The 16340-nt window shown below is 38.8% G+C and overlaps 1 long non-coding RNA gene across 1 annotated transcript in view; it reads left to right on the top strand.

The window, feature by feature from the left end:
* The first annotated feature begins 3396 nt into the window (after positions 1-3396).
* Positions 3397-16340, top strand: part of LOC308657668 — a 38360-nt gene continuing 25416 nt past the window's right edge. Inside the window, exon 1 of the long non-coding RNA XR_014024033.1 lies at positions 3397-3565. This is a non-coding gene — a long non-coding RNA (uncharacterized lncRNA). The remainder of the gene's footprint in view (positions 3566-16340) is intronic.

Raw genomic sequence — 16340 nt, 5'->3', positions numbered from 1 at the left:
TTTTTTTTTTTTTTGGTGCTGGGGATAGAACCCAGGGCCTTGTGCATATGAGGCAAGCATTCTACCAACTGAGCTATTCTGCCCAGCCCAAACCAACAGACTAATTTAATAAGAAACTATAGGTTTGGGTTCAAGTCAAAGGATCAGAGTCATGATACAGAATAAGGAATGCATCATAAAGATGAAACTCTATGCACTCCTGTGAGCTGTTGTTTCTGCCTCTAGAATTTGGGCCTGAGGTCAGCAGGGCCAGCAGCACAGAAGAAAATCTGGTTGTGAAGCAAGGGAAAACAAAACCAAGTGGAACTTGTGAGGAAGAAATGAACTAACAAGGACAAACTTGAAACCTCATTTCTCTCACTGGTTCCATCCTTTTTGATATGACTTGCATAGGTATCCTTCACCATAGAGCCAAAGTGTAGACCTAGAGGGGCCAAAGGCAGGTAGAGGAGGGAAAAGAGGAAAAGGGAACAGATCTATCCTGTCCTTTGACTCACACTGACCAGGGCTGATATTATGGTTTAGATATAGGGTGACCCTCAAAAGCTCATGTATGAGACAATGCAAGAACACTCAGAGGTGAAGTGACTAGGTTATGAAAACCTTACCCTAATCAGTGAATTATACCCTGATGGGGATGAACTGAATGATAACTGAAGACAGGTAGAACGTGGTTGGAAGAGATGGGCATTGGAAGAGATGGGCACTGGGGGCATGCCTTTGGTGTATATATTTTTTACCTGGCAAGAGGAGTCTCTCTCTGTTTCCCGATTGTCTTGAGCCACTCTTCTCCAACATACCCTTCCACCAAGATATTTGGTCTCACCTTGAGCCCCAAGGAATGGAGCCAGCCTTCTATGGACTGAGACCTCTGAAATGATGAGGCCTCAAATAAACTTCATCCCTCCTAAAATTGTTCTTGTCAGGTCTTTTGGACACGGCAGCAAAAAGCTGACTAAAATTGTCAAGCAATGACAGGTAGCCCCACCCTGGTGACTGGCTACTACGAGACTTCACCTTCCAAATCTTAGTCAAATTTATTTTGTGCAGCAACCATACCATAAAAAGAATTCTAGGGAACATTGTTCTGCCATACTTAGGTTTTCAGGGAACAAGTCAACATGGAAATCGACTCCTGAGCCCCCTTTCTCCTCCTTGCTCCTCACATCCTTTACTCTCTCTACATCTTATACTACTATGGGTCCCCAAGTTTGATCTACTGCTAGTAAATCAAATTCCCTCTCACTTCCAAGATATTGCACAAATTTTAGAATGCTTTTGAGGTATCCATGAGATAGTTAGATTATATTGTTTTACAGTTTGATACTGGAGTCTAGAACTGAAGAAAAACACACTGGAGGTAAAGAGTTTTGAAGTTCTTAGCACAGATGACATCATGCTCCCTGGGCATAGGGATGAGCTCTCCCAGGAAGAGTGTGTGCCCAAGGAAAGAATAATAATAGAGTCTTTAAGAACACCAGTGTAAAGCACATAGACAGAGAAAAGGAAATATCTCTATCCTGTACAATAAATTGGACATGTCCGCATTTGGGGGTTCAGTGAATTTCATGAATAAGTTCTAAAACTGGAACTTCATAACTCCTCTGTGTATACCTCACATTTTTCTCAGTAAAGTAGCCTGTGGCTCCCAACCACTTTCTTTGTTGTTTTTTTTTCCACAGTAACTTCAAGGCTACCAAGAGTCAGAAAAGGGCACATTGGGAGAGGAAAGATGAGAATGGCTAACAGAGTTAGTGACCCAAAATTCTCATTTGTTCTTCCTTCCCCCAAAATGATAGATCCAGGAGCATCTGTCATAAAACTATGCTTCTCAGAAGTAAGAGAGCATCTCTCTAGACCCCTGGTTTCTCCAAATGCAATACCTGTAGCTAGGCCTGGTCTGCAAAACCAACCATGTAGAGACTGGGAAAAATCAGTGAAAATCCTAATCAAAAAAACTCTAAACTAAGACCTTAATAAGGAACAATCTGCACTGGAATACAAACTCCTAGAGGAACCTGAGATAAACCACATACCAAGCAGCATCCAAGCACTGGGTGGATAGGAATAGAGGACCCAGGTCATATGGAAAGTTGATGACATCTTCAAAGGAATGGCCTGCTTGTTCCTCCCAAGATCATGACATTAGTTATGTGATACTGAAATATAATAACAAATGTATGTTTGGTCTTATTTCTGGATTCCTGGAACAGAGCATCTAAAACCCTTGAAATTTCCTAGATGCTAAAGGTAAGAAGAGCATCTTTTGTTATCATGGTTATTCTTTCAACTGTAAATTTACAATAATGAGCTGACTGGTGGTGGGTCCTAGATAGCTTCAGGATGAGATTTGTTGCCAAAAGAATAAACCATGTGATTGGAACAGTCAGCCCCACTATCAACCTCTAGGAAAAGAAGAGGAACTCAAGCCTGTGTTAACCACTGATGGCCGATGATTCAATCAATCATGACCAAGTAATTTAATCTCCAAGAAATTTCTAGACAATGGAATTTGGGGAGCTTTTGGATTGATAAACACATTTTCATACTAATAAGAAGGAGTACTATCCACAGGAAAGAAGTTCCTGTGCTTGGGATCCTTCTGGGCCTCGCTCTATAGACCTCTTCATCTAGCTCATGATTTATATACTTTGTAATAAACTGGTGACAGTTAGTATTGTGTTTTTCTGAGTTATATAAACTATTCCAGAAAGTTATTAAACCTGAAGTGGAGGGTATGAGAGTACCCAACTTTGCAGCCAAGTTGAACAGAAATACGGGTACCTTGGGTACCCGTACTGACATTTGAAATGAGGGTGGTTTGGGGGGGACTGAACCCTTGAATCTGAAGACATCACGGCTAATTTTGGGTAGCTGGTGTTGGAGTAGAACTGTAGGACACTGGATGTCTGGAGAGTTGTAGGATGGGTATTGGTATGGGAAAGCCTCCACACCTATGGTATCAACCATGTTATGAGTTGAAACACTTTAAGAATTACTAACATCCCTCCATGAAGTGAAATTTAAACTCATCATCAACTTTCCTGAGGGTTGCTCGGCTTTTATCAGCAAATATATATATGATGCTAACATCTAAATTACAAAGAACAAGAATCCACTTGGGTCATGTCATAAAGTAAAAGAGTTCATTACAAAAATGCACACAGATGGAAGAGGAAGTAGTCACAATAATTCTCCATGTCTTTCTCAGGGACTTCATGACCTCATCAATCACAAACAGTGCCTCAGATTCTCTGTGTATATTTATTTGTTCCCTTCTCTTTACCAAAAAGCAGCTTTCTCACTGGACTCTCTTCTGTTCCATCATCATTTGAACATGGCTTTGTCTTGCTGTTGCTAACCCTTAATTCATGCTCTCATTTTTTTTTCAGCTTTCCTGATAGCTGGAAAACTTTCCCTGTATTTCTAACTTTAAATTCTTAAGGGAAAATCTACCTTATTCAACATCTCTTTGGAAACAAAGACACAAGACATGCATTGCTGGCTAGCCCTATGTGATGACCATCCTTGGGTAACATACCTTCTCCTGATGTCCACTGAGTAGGTGAGTTTTCCATAAAATACAGTAATAATAGGAAAGGCTTTTACTATGAGTAATGGTTTGCCAAAGAGAAATAGAAACGCTCTCATTTTGATGAATTTCTTACATTAAGTTCTTCCAACATTAACAATATTGAATTAAGTTCAGTATAATATCAACAAGATTTTTTAAAAAATTGATATCTGTAAAAGTGCATTGAAAGTTCTTACCACCATATGGATATGAGGACTGTTATCAGATCTTCAAGGCTTCTTTCATTTACTCATTTAATAACTAGACGGTGCCTCCTATGTGCCAGACACCATGCTATTTTCTGGGGAAAGCAGTTGTCGCTTTTAAAATTCCAATTGCACTGGTCCCTGTGATATAAAAGCAATTAAATGATTTTACTTTTTTCAAATGAAATCTGAATGGCTAATCACAGTTACTTATCATCTCCTAAAACCTAAACAGTAGTCAAGCTAGTCCTTCAGTAGAACCTCTAAGAAAAACACAGTGTGCTTTAGGAAGGATGTTGCTAATTTAATGAAGTGGCATGCACTGCTTTGCATCAGTGCAGGCGGGATGCTCCAATACAGCATCAGGAAACCCTGCTGCTGACAGCACTATATTTCAAAGGTACTTTAAAACCAACTTCACTATCCCTCCTGGCTCCCAGATATTCCATGGCTCATATATTAGAATTCTGCAGGAATAGATATAAGGTGAGCAAATCCTTTTATACATACAATTCCTCCCTTTCAGATTCTTCCTAGAGTATTAACATAAGGTTTTACCTTTTTTTTTTCACACATACACCCCCCACGCACACACACAACATTGTGTAGCTTTGCTGAATGATACTGAACAGCTGCAACTTGCTACCCAGTGGAATTGCTGAAATTTTTGGCAATTGCTGAAATTACTCTGTGTAGACACATATTCACACATGTGGAGATAGAAAAATTGTTTAAGAACCAGGGGAACCATTGGAAAGAAAGATGCCGGCTAAGTGCTAAACATTATTATTTCATCTGAAAGAAGAATGAGGCAGAGAAAAATAATTTCTGGTAAGGCTGAAAATGCCTCAGAAGTATTATGTTAATTATCATCTCAAAAGTTCATCAGGAGCCTCCATGCTCAGCAAACTTGACCAGAAATCCATTTCCCTCCTGACAATCTTTTAGCCTGTATGAGCATTCTTGCTTCTAATTACTTCAATTAAAAGTGCTTTATAATAAAATGCTGTCATTTCTCTTCCTCAGACCTTAGAACTATGGAGATAATTGTCAAATTGTTCTCTCACACTCCCAAATGAGACTTTCTCCCCAGTACAGTGAGCTGCTCCATTCCATTTTCTACTTTCAAAGAAGACAATAAGTAGTCTTTCTGAAATACTGAGCAAAGATTTACCTTCTTGGATGTTGGCTTGTTAAATAGTATGGGAAACTGAGAGAGGCAGTTATTACACAGATAGATTCTCCTTTTGTATACAGTCCTTTCATTACCAGGACTGTTAAATACATGTGCAACTCCCATGTAGCGGGAATGAGTCCTCAAGATGTGAAAATAAAATTATCAATAGAATCAGTCTCCTGCTCTCTACAATGGACTATTTTGTTGTTTCAATCACATCTGTAATATGAGTTAATGTTCAACAGCCAGAAAACATTTGCTGTCTCAAAGAGGGACTCTAATAACTGAATTGTGTCTCAAGATTCCTCACAGAGGACGTGGAATAGCTGGTAATGATGAGAACCGAATGGTGAAGTTGACTTGGTCAATTACCCTCTGCTGAACTAAGGTCTATACAATGCATTTCACACACATAGACTGCTTGGGAGTGACAGGAAAAGAGTCATATTTAAACTTGCCAACATGATAGGACATAGGTCTCATTTGAGCAAATTGGAATTTCACCCTATTTTCCATCATTTCCTCCCATTAAAACAATAACACAAATCTTTACTGGCCATGTAGGCTCGTTTACAAGACAACAGTTTCTACTCGAGTTATAGATCCCTAGTTCTTCCCTCTCTATATATTGATATAATACTACTCAATGTAAATTTCCTACCCATAGTTCATTAGAAATAAATCATTAGAGAACAGCAATCATGGCACACCCAGAGTCCAAATATTAATTACCTATATCTTTTTTTTAATTTTATTTTTTTATTGGTTGTTCACAACATTACAAATCTCTTGACATATCATATTTCATACATTAGATTGAAGTGGGTTATGAACTCCCAATTTTACCCCAAATGCAGATTGCAGAATCACGTCGGTTACACATCCACAATTTTACATAATGCCCTATTAGTAATTGTTGTATTCTGCTACCTTTCCTATCCCCTACTATCCCCCCTCCCCTCCCCTCCCTTCTTCTCTCTCTCTCTCTACCCCATCTACTGTAATTCATTTCTCTCCTTGTTTATTTTCCCATTCCCCTCACAACCTCTTATATGTAATTTTGTATAGCAATGAGGGTCTCCCTTCATTTCCATGCAATTTCCCTTTTCTCTCCCTTTCCCTCCCATCTCATGTCTCTGTTTAATGTTAATCTTTTCTTCCTGCTCTTCCTCCCTGCTCTGTTCATAGTTGCTCTCATTATGTCAAAGAAGACATTTGGTATTTGTTTTTTAGGGATTGGCTAGCTTCACTAAGCATAATCTGCTCTAGTGCCATCCATTTCCCTGCAAATTCTATGATTTTGTCATTTTTTATTGCTGCATAGTACTCCATTGTGTATAGATGCCACATATTTTTTTTTATCCATTCATCTATTGAAGGGCATCTGGGTTGGTTCCACAGTCTAGCTATTGTGAATTGTGCTGCTATGAACATCGATGTGGCAGTATCCCTGTAGCATGCTCTTTTAAGGTCTTCAGGGAATAGTCCGAGAAGGGCAATAGCAGGGTCAAATGGTGGTTCCATTCCCAGCTTTCCCAGGAATCTCCAAACTGCTTTCCAAACTGGCCGTACCAATTTGCAGTCCCACCAGCAATGTACAAGAGTACCCTTTTCTCCACATCCTCGCCAGCACTTGTTGTTGTTTGACTTCATAGTGGCTGCCAATCTTACTGGAGTGAGATGGTATCTTAGGGTGGTTTTGATTTGCATTTCTCTGACTGCTAGAGATGGTGAGCATTTTTTCATGTACTTCTTGATTGATTGTATATCCTCCTCTGAGAAGTGTCTGTTCAGGTCCTTGGCCCATTTGTTGATTGGGTTATTTGTTATCTTATTGTCTAATTCTTTGAGTTCTTTGTATACTCTGGATGTTAGGGCTCTATCTGAAGTGTAAGAAGTAAAAATTGGTTCCCAGGATGTAGGCTCCCTATTTACCTCTCTTATTGTTTCTCTTGCTGAGAAAAAACTTTTTAGGTTAAGTAAGTCCCATTTGTTGATTCTTGTTATTAACTCTTGTGCTATGGGTGTCCTATTAAGGAATAGAAAAACTAGGGATAACAGGAACTTACCTTGACATTGTAAAAGCTATCTATGCTAAGCCTCAGGCTAGCATCATTCTGAATGGACAAAAGTTAAAGGCATTCCCTCTAAAATCTGGAACAAGACAGGGATGCCCTCTATCACCACTTCTATTCAATATAGTTCTCGAAACACTGGCCAGAGCAATTAGACAGACGAAAGAAATTAAAGGCATAAAATTACCTATATCTTATTGAAAGAAACTTGTGTCATTTAATCTCATATTTTTAATAAGTAAAATTTTAAACTTCCCCCAATATGATTATACTTTTTTTGTACCAGGGATTGAACCCAGAGGTACTTAACCATTGAGTCATACCACCAGCCCTTCTCATTGTTTATTTTGAGACAGGGTCTACTAAGTCACTTAGGGCCATGCTAAATAACTGAGGTTGTCTTTGAACTTGTAATCCTCCTGCTTCAGCCTCCTGAGCTGCTGGGATTATAGGTGTGTGTCACCACACCTGGCTGTGATTGTACTCTTTTTGGACTAGAGGTGTGTTACACACTAACTAGCGATGAATAACAAATTCACAAAACATGGGAAACCCTAGCAAAACTCATCCTCAGACTGAAATGACTTTACTTTTATGCTGAGCCTTTGAAAGGAAATGTGGAGCAATGAAAACAAAGATCAGAAAGAGCTGGAGTCTGAGTTATTAATGATACCATTTGCCCCTCACACTAGTTCTGCAATGTCTTACATACTATGTGAGATTAAGTCATATATACATACTTTTTGTCAGGCACTGTGTTAGTTGCAGCCAAACACATCCTAATTTCTAGGTACTCCCATCTTTTTACTCTCCTTTGAGACCTCAAAAGAAATCACCAAGACAGACAAGAAGTCTAAGGGATTAAAAGCTAAAATATTTAGCTCTATGAACTCTTCCAGGTAGAGGGACACTCAGGAGTACAAACTCTGGATTACCAATGCTTCCCTACCTTTATGCTGAGGCTTAATAGATTGCCATTCTCACATTCAATTACAAAATCTCTGTAAGGACAGGAACTTGGCCTTGTTTATATTTCTATCACTTGGCACATTGCCTGGCACATAGTAGGCAACCAATGAACATTTGAATGCATGAACAATGTGGAGTGAGTCATCTGATTTTGTTGCACTTGCTAATGCTTAGAACTGTGGGGGCTGCAGACCTCTGTGCAACAATTTGACTTGGAAATGAAGCCAGAAAACAAGAATGTCATTCTATACTCTTTCTGCTGCAAACAGCTTCATAATGGAGACCCACGATATAAATGCTCAGTCTCCCCAGTGCTCCAGATAAAGCTGTGATTTTCTTCCGATTCTCTATTTTTAAAAAGCCCAAGACCATGCGTGTGTTTGTGTTTCTTTGTGTTGACTGTAGGTTTTGATGTTGTTGCCAATTCCCTTCTCATACTGTCAAATTTTGTTTTATGTTCCCTTATTCTTTCAACCATTTCGGGGGGGAAATGCTAATTACCATGGGCTTAATAGCAATTCTGAACTGCACCAGAACACCAGGGTCTCACAAATACCTGTCACTGCAAAAGTTTTCAATTACCATAATTCCATTCCTAATTCAAATTACCATAATTGCCCTCCATTAATGCAACTTTCTTAAAGCTGAAACATCAAAGAAGCTGGCACTACATTAGCTTAGTTGACTACTTGCAAAAATAAACAGCGTCTGTCCATTTTGCAAATAGGATGAAGTTAGCCTAAAAAAAGATAATATGTATCAGTGCTTGGAGTTCACAAGACCCAGTATATTATATTATTCTTTCAACATTTATGAAAACTGAATACTATATGTTTTGGTTGGCTTTTTCACTGCTGTGACTAACGAATCTGACCAGAACAACTATAGAAGAGGAAGAGTTTATTTGAGGGCTCATGGTTTCAGAGGTCTTAATCCACAGAAGGCGGGCTCCATTTCTCTGGCTCAAGATGAGGCTGAACATCATGGTAGCATGTGTGGCAGAGGGAAGCAGCTCACATCATGGTGATCAAGAAGCTGAGAGAACATCTCACTCTCAAGATACAAATATATACACCAAAGCCATGCCCTAAATCCCACCTCCTCCAGCCACATCCTACCACTTCAGTTACCACTCAGTTAATCCCGAATTAATTCACTGATTGGATTAAGACTCTTACAACCCAATCATTTCTCCTCTGAACCTTCTTGCATCATCTCACACCTGAGGTTTTGGGGGACACCTTACATCCAAACCATAACACCATCTATATCTCCTTTTTTCTATTCTGTATTAAGTACTGTTCTTCTGATTGTTTCAGCATTTACCACAAAAAGAAAATTTAGTCTATAAGCTTCCTAAATTTGCTCTTACAAATCTATCTATTTGGATAAAAAGTAGCTTGCCACTCTATAATCTTCAGTTCCAATTTTTTTGTTGTTTTTGTTTTTTACCAGCACATTGTATTTTTTAAAATTAATTAATTTATTTATTTGTTCTAATTTGTTATACATGACAGCAGAATGTTCCTGAATAAATCACACTTGTTTAATCACTTACTGGCATGAAACAAGACCACCTTCCAGAGTTAGGTAGACTCGGTGCTATGCCATTTCTACACTGTCCCTGGCATTTCACAAGGAAGCCATAATTTTGTAATTGAAAATGCAGAGACTTCTTTGTACTTGAACTCTGAGGAACTGCCAGAGGAAGCAGGCAGAGCAAAAGGTCACATTGTTAGTTGGACTTAATATATCTGATTCCAGAGAGACAAGTAAACAGTCCTTTAAGTCAATAAGTGAAGCAGTGATACTTCAATAAGTTTACCTAAGTCAATTCTTATGATAGATTTTTAAAAAATGTCTAAATCAGCCCTATAATAATAAATTCATTTTAACTTCCCAGCAGATGATCAAAGTCATGGGTAATTCTCAGTCCTGCAGAGTCTCCCTGTGGTGTCCAGCACTTTAGTCAGCCATTCAAGAGCCACAGTAGCTTTGAAGGTTGAAAATTCTGCATTTTCAAATGCCACAGGCACCTTTCAAATTTAGCTCCAGGCTGGACCAATATAGTACTCTCTGTGGAAGACAGGAAACAGAGGATAGTCCAATTCGTGGGAAGACTCTGAAGAGCTCAAAAAGACAGTCTGCCTAATTACCTACATCCAATCAATAAAAGACCTAGTATAAATGCTGAATCCTGGGGGCTCTCTCACTTCCTGTGCTCCCAAGTATGCTAGTATATGTTTAGATTATTATTGCAATTTTCTCCTCATGTTTGGGTAGAAAATTAACTCCCTGTGGTCAAAGAGTTCATGATACCAGATAGAAGCAGTCTCAGGATAATTAGAAATGATCTTCAGAAAAGAAAGGGAAAAAAAACTTGTTTCAGAGCAATTTACCAGTGTCCAATATTCCCAAATTTACCAGTGTCCCTTGCTTAAGTTCCATAATTTTTTGTGGCTAAAAGACAACAAAGTTCTTTGGTGCCTTAGACTAGCAGCAGAATACGTTATAATAGCGATGCCATTACAAGACATTTAGCCAGAATTTGGAATGTGAACAAATCAAAGACCAGTTCCTGCACTTGGCTGGATTCTATTCAGTCTCAGTGTGAGGCTCTTTGAATCGGATTTTCAGACATTTAAGCCACAATGTGTAGGCCTGAATCTCAAATCTGTCATCTGTGATTTGGAAAGACAGTACCCTAGGGGCTATTGATAGGATAAGAGATCAGAAAGTATTTCCTGTAGAGATGCACACTTGTTTTCTCTCTGCTCGACTGAGAGGACCACCTAGGATAGTGAATAGAAAAGGAAGATGTTCAATAACTCTGTAGCATTCATTATTAATGGAAGGAACAAATAAGTTATCAATGCTCTTACCAATGTGGAAATATCTGCTATATTAGATGGTTCTGCTTATCACATTAAAAATAGTTAAGGTTTCAAACAAGTCAAAGATCTCTGAGGGTCCATTACAAAAATCATTTAGTTCACAGACCAAAGTGTATTTAAAAATGTATATAAAATGTGCCGGGGTCTGTGCTAGTTTCTTTCAGGTATATAACCCCACTCATCCTGGTCTTCCTCACTCACTTCCTTCTCTTATTCTCAGTATGCATTTCCTTTTGACTCACTTCTTTCCCTTTTCTTCTATTTACCTTTTTTATTTAAAATGGATTTAAAACTGAAGAATCTTTTTAGTGTTTTTCACATTTTTTGAATGAAGTCTTAGGATTACAGTGTTTAATTTTTTAAGTAGGTAATTTCAATATTTTAAATGACTTTTTCCTTAGGAAAAAAATTCTGAATATGATTAGTTTCACTTTTGAGGAAATCAGAAGCCATTTAGTTTAATTCTAAAAATTAAAAAGTTTCCTCCTTTTGATTTGGAAGGCAACCTGTACTACTGTATCTCAGACTCCTACTGCCTTTCTCATTAGTATCCCAGACAGCCTTCTGAATCGTCTCTACATCCGTCACTCCACAGCCAGCATTATGATGTCACCTCCCAGCAAAACCTTAATATTCAGGCAATGAGGCAAAAACACCCACCAGATTCTGGAGCTCTGAACCCTAGTCTGGTTTCAACCTCTTTCCAGCAGAACAAATTGAAAGAAATTGCTTAGGATGAGAGAGGTGTATTTCAATGGCTTAAAAACTAAAATGAAGATAGAAATAACTGCTTTAGTGAATTCACAGGATTATTATGAGACTGAAACAAATTAATGTAAATAAAAGTATTTCCTATATATAAAACACAAATATCAAGTACTACTTCATGCTTACCTTTAAGTAGTAATAAAAGCAATTTATATAGCCAGACTGACACTCATTACCCATATGAACCTGACCATTTAAGACTTGTGCCTCAATTTCCTCCTCCACAAAACTAGAACAATAATTCTATTTATAGAGTTATTGTGAAGACTAAATGAGTCAGTGTTATAAAAAGCACTTAAAATATTCCCTAATCCAGAATAAGTGCTCTATAAGAATTCATTATTATGCCAAAAAATTATCAAAAAAAAACCTCTCTGGCTCAAATTCTATTGTGACTTCTCTTTCTGGCATTCATAGTTGTCCGTGGTTTTCTTTTCATCCATTTCCCATCTCCTCCCAAGCAAAGACCAGCTCTGCTCCAACAGGACCAGTGTCCCCAGTGCCCTGCATTCAGTCTGAATCAGTGCTTCATTCTTTTAGCATCATTTCTCTGAAATGCCCTTTTCTCTCTGAACTCCCCATTAATCAAATTCCTGTTCCAGTCCCATTTCTCCAATAACCTGAGCCATGCTCTTTCCATTTTGTGAATTACAACGGTAGTTTTCATCCTAACGGTTCACCTACAATTTCAATCATGTGCTTTCTTGTACTGCTATTTGACCCTCTATTGTCTTGTTTACCCACAGAGTTATCTTCCCATTCTTCTGAGAAATGTTCCTTCATACTCTGTGGCTCTAAATACTGAGGTCTGCTTCTTGATCATATAACCCTCATGTCCAAATAGTTCCTCATTGGAGTACAGTCGTCACTCAGTATCAAGGTGAATTGGTTCCAGTACCCCAAAGGATACCAGAATCTGCTGGTGCTCAAGTCTCTTATATAAAATGATGTGGAATTTGCATTTAACCTGCACACATCCTCCCACATACTATAAATCATCTCTAGATTACTTATAATACAATATAAATGCTACGTAAATAGTTATTATGCTGTATTGTTTAAGAAATAATGACAAGAACAAAGTCTGTATACGTTCAGCAAATTTGCATTTGATTTCAAATATTTTCGATTCAGAGTGAATCTGCGGACACAGAACCTGCAGATACAGAGGGTTTGCTGAACTGTGAACTTGAAAGAAGAGAGCCCTCTCCATTTCAGCACAGGGATGTTAGCCTGTTGATGAGCCTGGAGCTGCACTAGCCATGGCCCCAACTCCATGGGAAAGCCAGTCTGAGAGAATGAAGGGAGCACAGAAGAAGATGTAGATGAGAACTGGAAAGTGGGATCAGGATGGTGATCTACTCACTGGTCTCAAATGTCCCTGAAGCTAGCTCTACTTGTTCTTCCAATTCTTTGGTTATTGGGCTCTGTCAATGAAGTCATCTTTTGTGCTTTTAACTAGTTTAACTGTTAATAGTCTGGCATAGATGTTAACAAATATATCTGTTTCCTATTGACAGACCTCTGTCCCAAAGCCAGGTTATTTTCAGCTTTAATTATATGACGTGTCCTTGTTCATTATCCATATACCATTGAAGAGCAACGCAAGTAAGTGATTCATTGCTGACACATGGCATTTCTTGAGCAGCCATTAATTAGCAAAATAGCACTTGAACATAAATTGTTAAGAAGTGTCAGCAAATAAAACCGTAATCAGAATTTTTTTTCTCTCTTCTTGTGTATGCACCTTTGTGAATTGCAGTAGGCAATTTCCAACTTTAATTTAGAGCTTATCAGGAAAACCGAGTATTACATTAATCTTTAAGAATTGAGTCTAAGTGTGATTTACCCTCTCCGTTCTCTCTTCCAGAAACAAGAGATGACCTGAGTCATGTACATTTATCTTCTCTAGCCTGTTGAGAGTCTCGAACCCTTGCATGCAATAATCACATAGTGAAGCTTAGATTCATCTTTAAGGATTCAGGAAACGGTGACTGAGTACGAACTATTTGCCAGGCACATTGTAGGTCAGGCAAAATGTAAGAATGAAAAATATAATTCAGGCCTGAGCAGCCACTGTTGGCTTCTCTCCCCACACACTTACATTTTGAATTTTATCAATTTGATGTATTGCATCTTCCATCTGCAAGTATCTGAATCTCTGAGCCTAAGGAATTATTCCAGAAAACTAATCTTCCAGAGCACAGCAATCCAGCAGTGCACGGGATCTACACCTCCCTATTCCTCCTATATCCCACCTCTCACAGCCACAATGACTAACACAAGTGGGTATATAAACATTCTAACTCCCTTGACACTCGGGAGCATAGTACTGAGACACAATACTATATAACCAACTTAATCATGGGCGGTTTATTGACCTCCTCTCCTTTGCTCTATTACTTTTCTACTTCTCTGTCAGTGTTCTCCATACCTCCCCTGAAAACAAACAGAACAGAAAAACTAAATCTTTACCTCACTGTTTCCAAACTAAGATAAAACCCTTGAATAATGTATACTTTCATGAAAAAAAAAACAGCCTCAAATAATCCACCTTTAATAGAGAAGCAAAGACTATGGAAACAGAGAGAGAAAGAAAAAATATATTCTTTTTTTTAAAGAGAGAGAGAGAATTTTTTAATATTTATTTTCAGCAGACACAACATCTTTGTTTGTATGTGGTGCTGAGGATCGAACCCGGGCCGCACGCATGCCAGGCGAGCACGTTACCGCTTGAGCCACATCCCCAGCCCCCCAAAAAAGGTATTCTTATTGACTCTGTGAGCTTCTTCTCCATCCATAGGATTCATAGTAAATGGATATCTTGGGCAAGGGATGCTGTAGGCCCTGACTTTTATTATAGCTGTTATTAATGCCTTACTCTCTTCTGCCATATTGGTCTCTCTTCCCTGTGACCAGGTTGAGTCCTTAACTCTATCCCCTAAAATTGAGATTTATTCAAGTGGCAGACTTTCCAATAGAATTCACTGATATAATAATGATACTCCAACATGATACTTCTCTAGGATAAGATATTTTTTAAACCAGACCTGACATAGGTAGGGGAGCACAGGATATATGAACAAAAGACTTTAATCTCCACCTTCTCTACCTTTCAAATCAGGGCATATTCATGACACTTCACAAACTCGAGGTGCATTTTTCAACTGGGACCTAAATACTCCCATTGCTTCTCAGGTTGAGCTCTTTAGGAAAGTGACTCAAGCAGAATTCCATGTGCAGTTGTTCTCTTGGAAAGAAAAAAAATGTAGGATTAGGGAAGAGAAAGAAGTCACACTATGAAGCAGACCAGTTTCAGAGGTTTGTCAGAGTTGTTCTGTGTGGAGCCCATATGGTCCAGCCTCCATCAGTCATTGGCCCTGGGCCACCTGGGAGGTTGGCCTTAGGTGAAGGCTGTTCTTCCTGCAAAGTTGGTGCTTAGAGATGTCTGCGGAGAGCTCTCCCAACAGCTGGGGCTACCAGCCCTTCCTTGAAAGGCAATCTGGAGGCAGAGACAGGAAGATCACAAGTTCAAAGCCAGCCTTAGAAATTTAGCAAGGCACTAAGCAACTCAGTGAGACCCTGTCTCTAATAAAATACAAAATAGGGCTGGGGATGTGGCTCAGTGGTTGAGTGCCCCTGAGTTCACTCCCTAGTACCAAAAAAAAAAAAAAAAAGGAATCTGATGACACATCCATGTTACTCATTATACATTGGGATGTACCTGATTTCTCTTTCTTACATTAACCTTCACAGGAGCAATTTTTTAAAGTTATAGGTTGGAAACTTACCTCATGTCAATTGATTCCCCCTGTTTTCTCCTTTCCCTCCCCTGAAGTTCCCCAGGCTTTTGCCAGCAATGTCCAAACTCCAAATTCACTTTCTAACTATTATCAGTTAAACCAAAGCACAAGATTGGGATTTAATGGCATAAATAACAAAATTTAGGATTAGAGTTAGGGTCAGGCTGGGAAGTAGAATCAGAAAGCCCAGTAGACTCAGTCCTGGCAGTAGGGTTCAGGTCATCTAGGGCAGTCGGGTTATTTGATTATTCAATGAACCTATCAAATTACCTGCATTTTTTCTGCCTTGGGAACAAAATTCTTCTACAACATTTGGAGGAGTCTCTGGATGACTGAACCACTCTAACACTAGAGAAAGTTCTTTAAAAGTGACAGCAAGTATGGTAATCTTTTACCATCCTACTGCCTCCATCAAAGCCCTGCTATGATCTGAGAGGTAGGGTAGGGGCTGGGTAGATACCCAAACTGCCTACCACCTGGGAAGTGGGTTGAGCATATCCAGATACCTAACTATACCTAAGGGCTCTGAAAAGTGTAATTCAAACCAAGTCTGCACTCCCAATTGTGTTCATTATGCTTGATTACTGCTTTATAAAGATTCCCTCTGTTCCATTGTGGAGGCCCTTGCTTTAAGCAAAGACACACACAGGGGAAGAGATGAAAAGAAAGAATCTGTGCCTTTAACAACACATTGTGAAATTTAAAATTATCTAAACAAAATAGACTGTCGTTATAACTAATTATGGTTTTGGTTTGCATATGAACTTTGTCTCTAATTTGAAGTGAAAAATTACATGCGCATTTATCATTTTCCAGGGTACACACTCTGTACCATTTCACATTCTACATTTTTCTCAAGTCTATTCTCTCTTCA

This window comes from Spermophilus citellus, assembly GCF_964194105.1.
Source record: "Spermophilus citellus genome assembly, chromosome: 10".
Lineage (NCBI taxonomy): Eukaryota > Metazoa > Chordata > Mammalia > Rodentia > Sciuridae > Spermophilus > Spermophilus citellus.
Note: the sequence above shows the minus strand (reverse complement) of the source record. Positions and strands in the feature narration are given on the sequence as shown.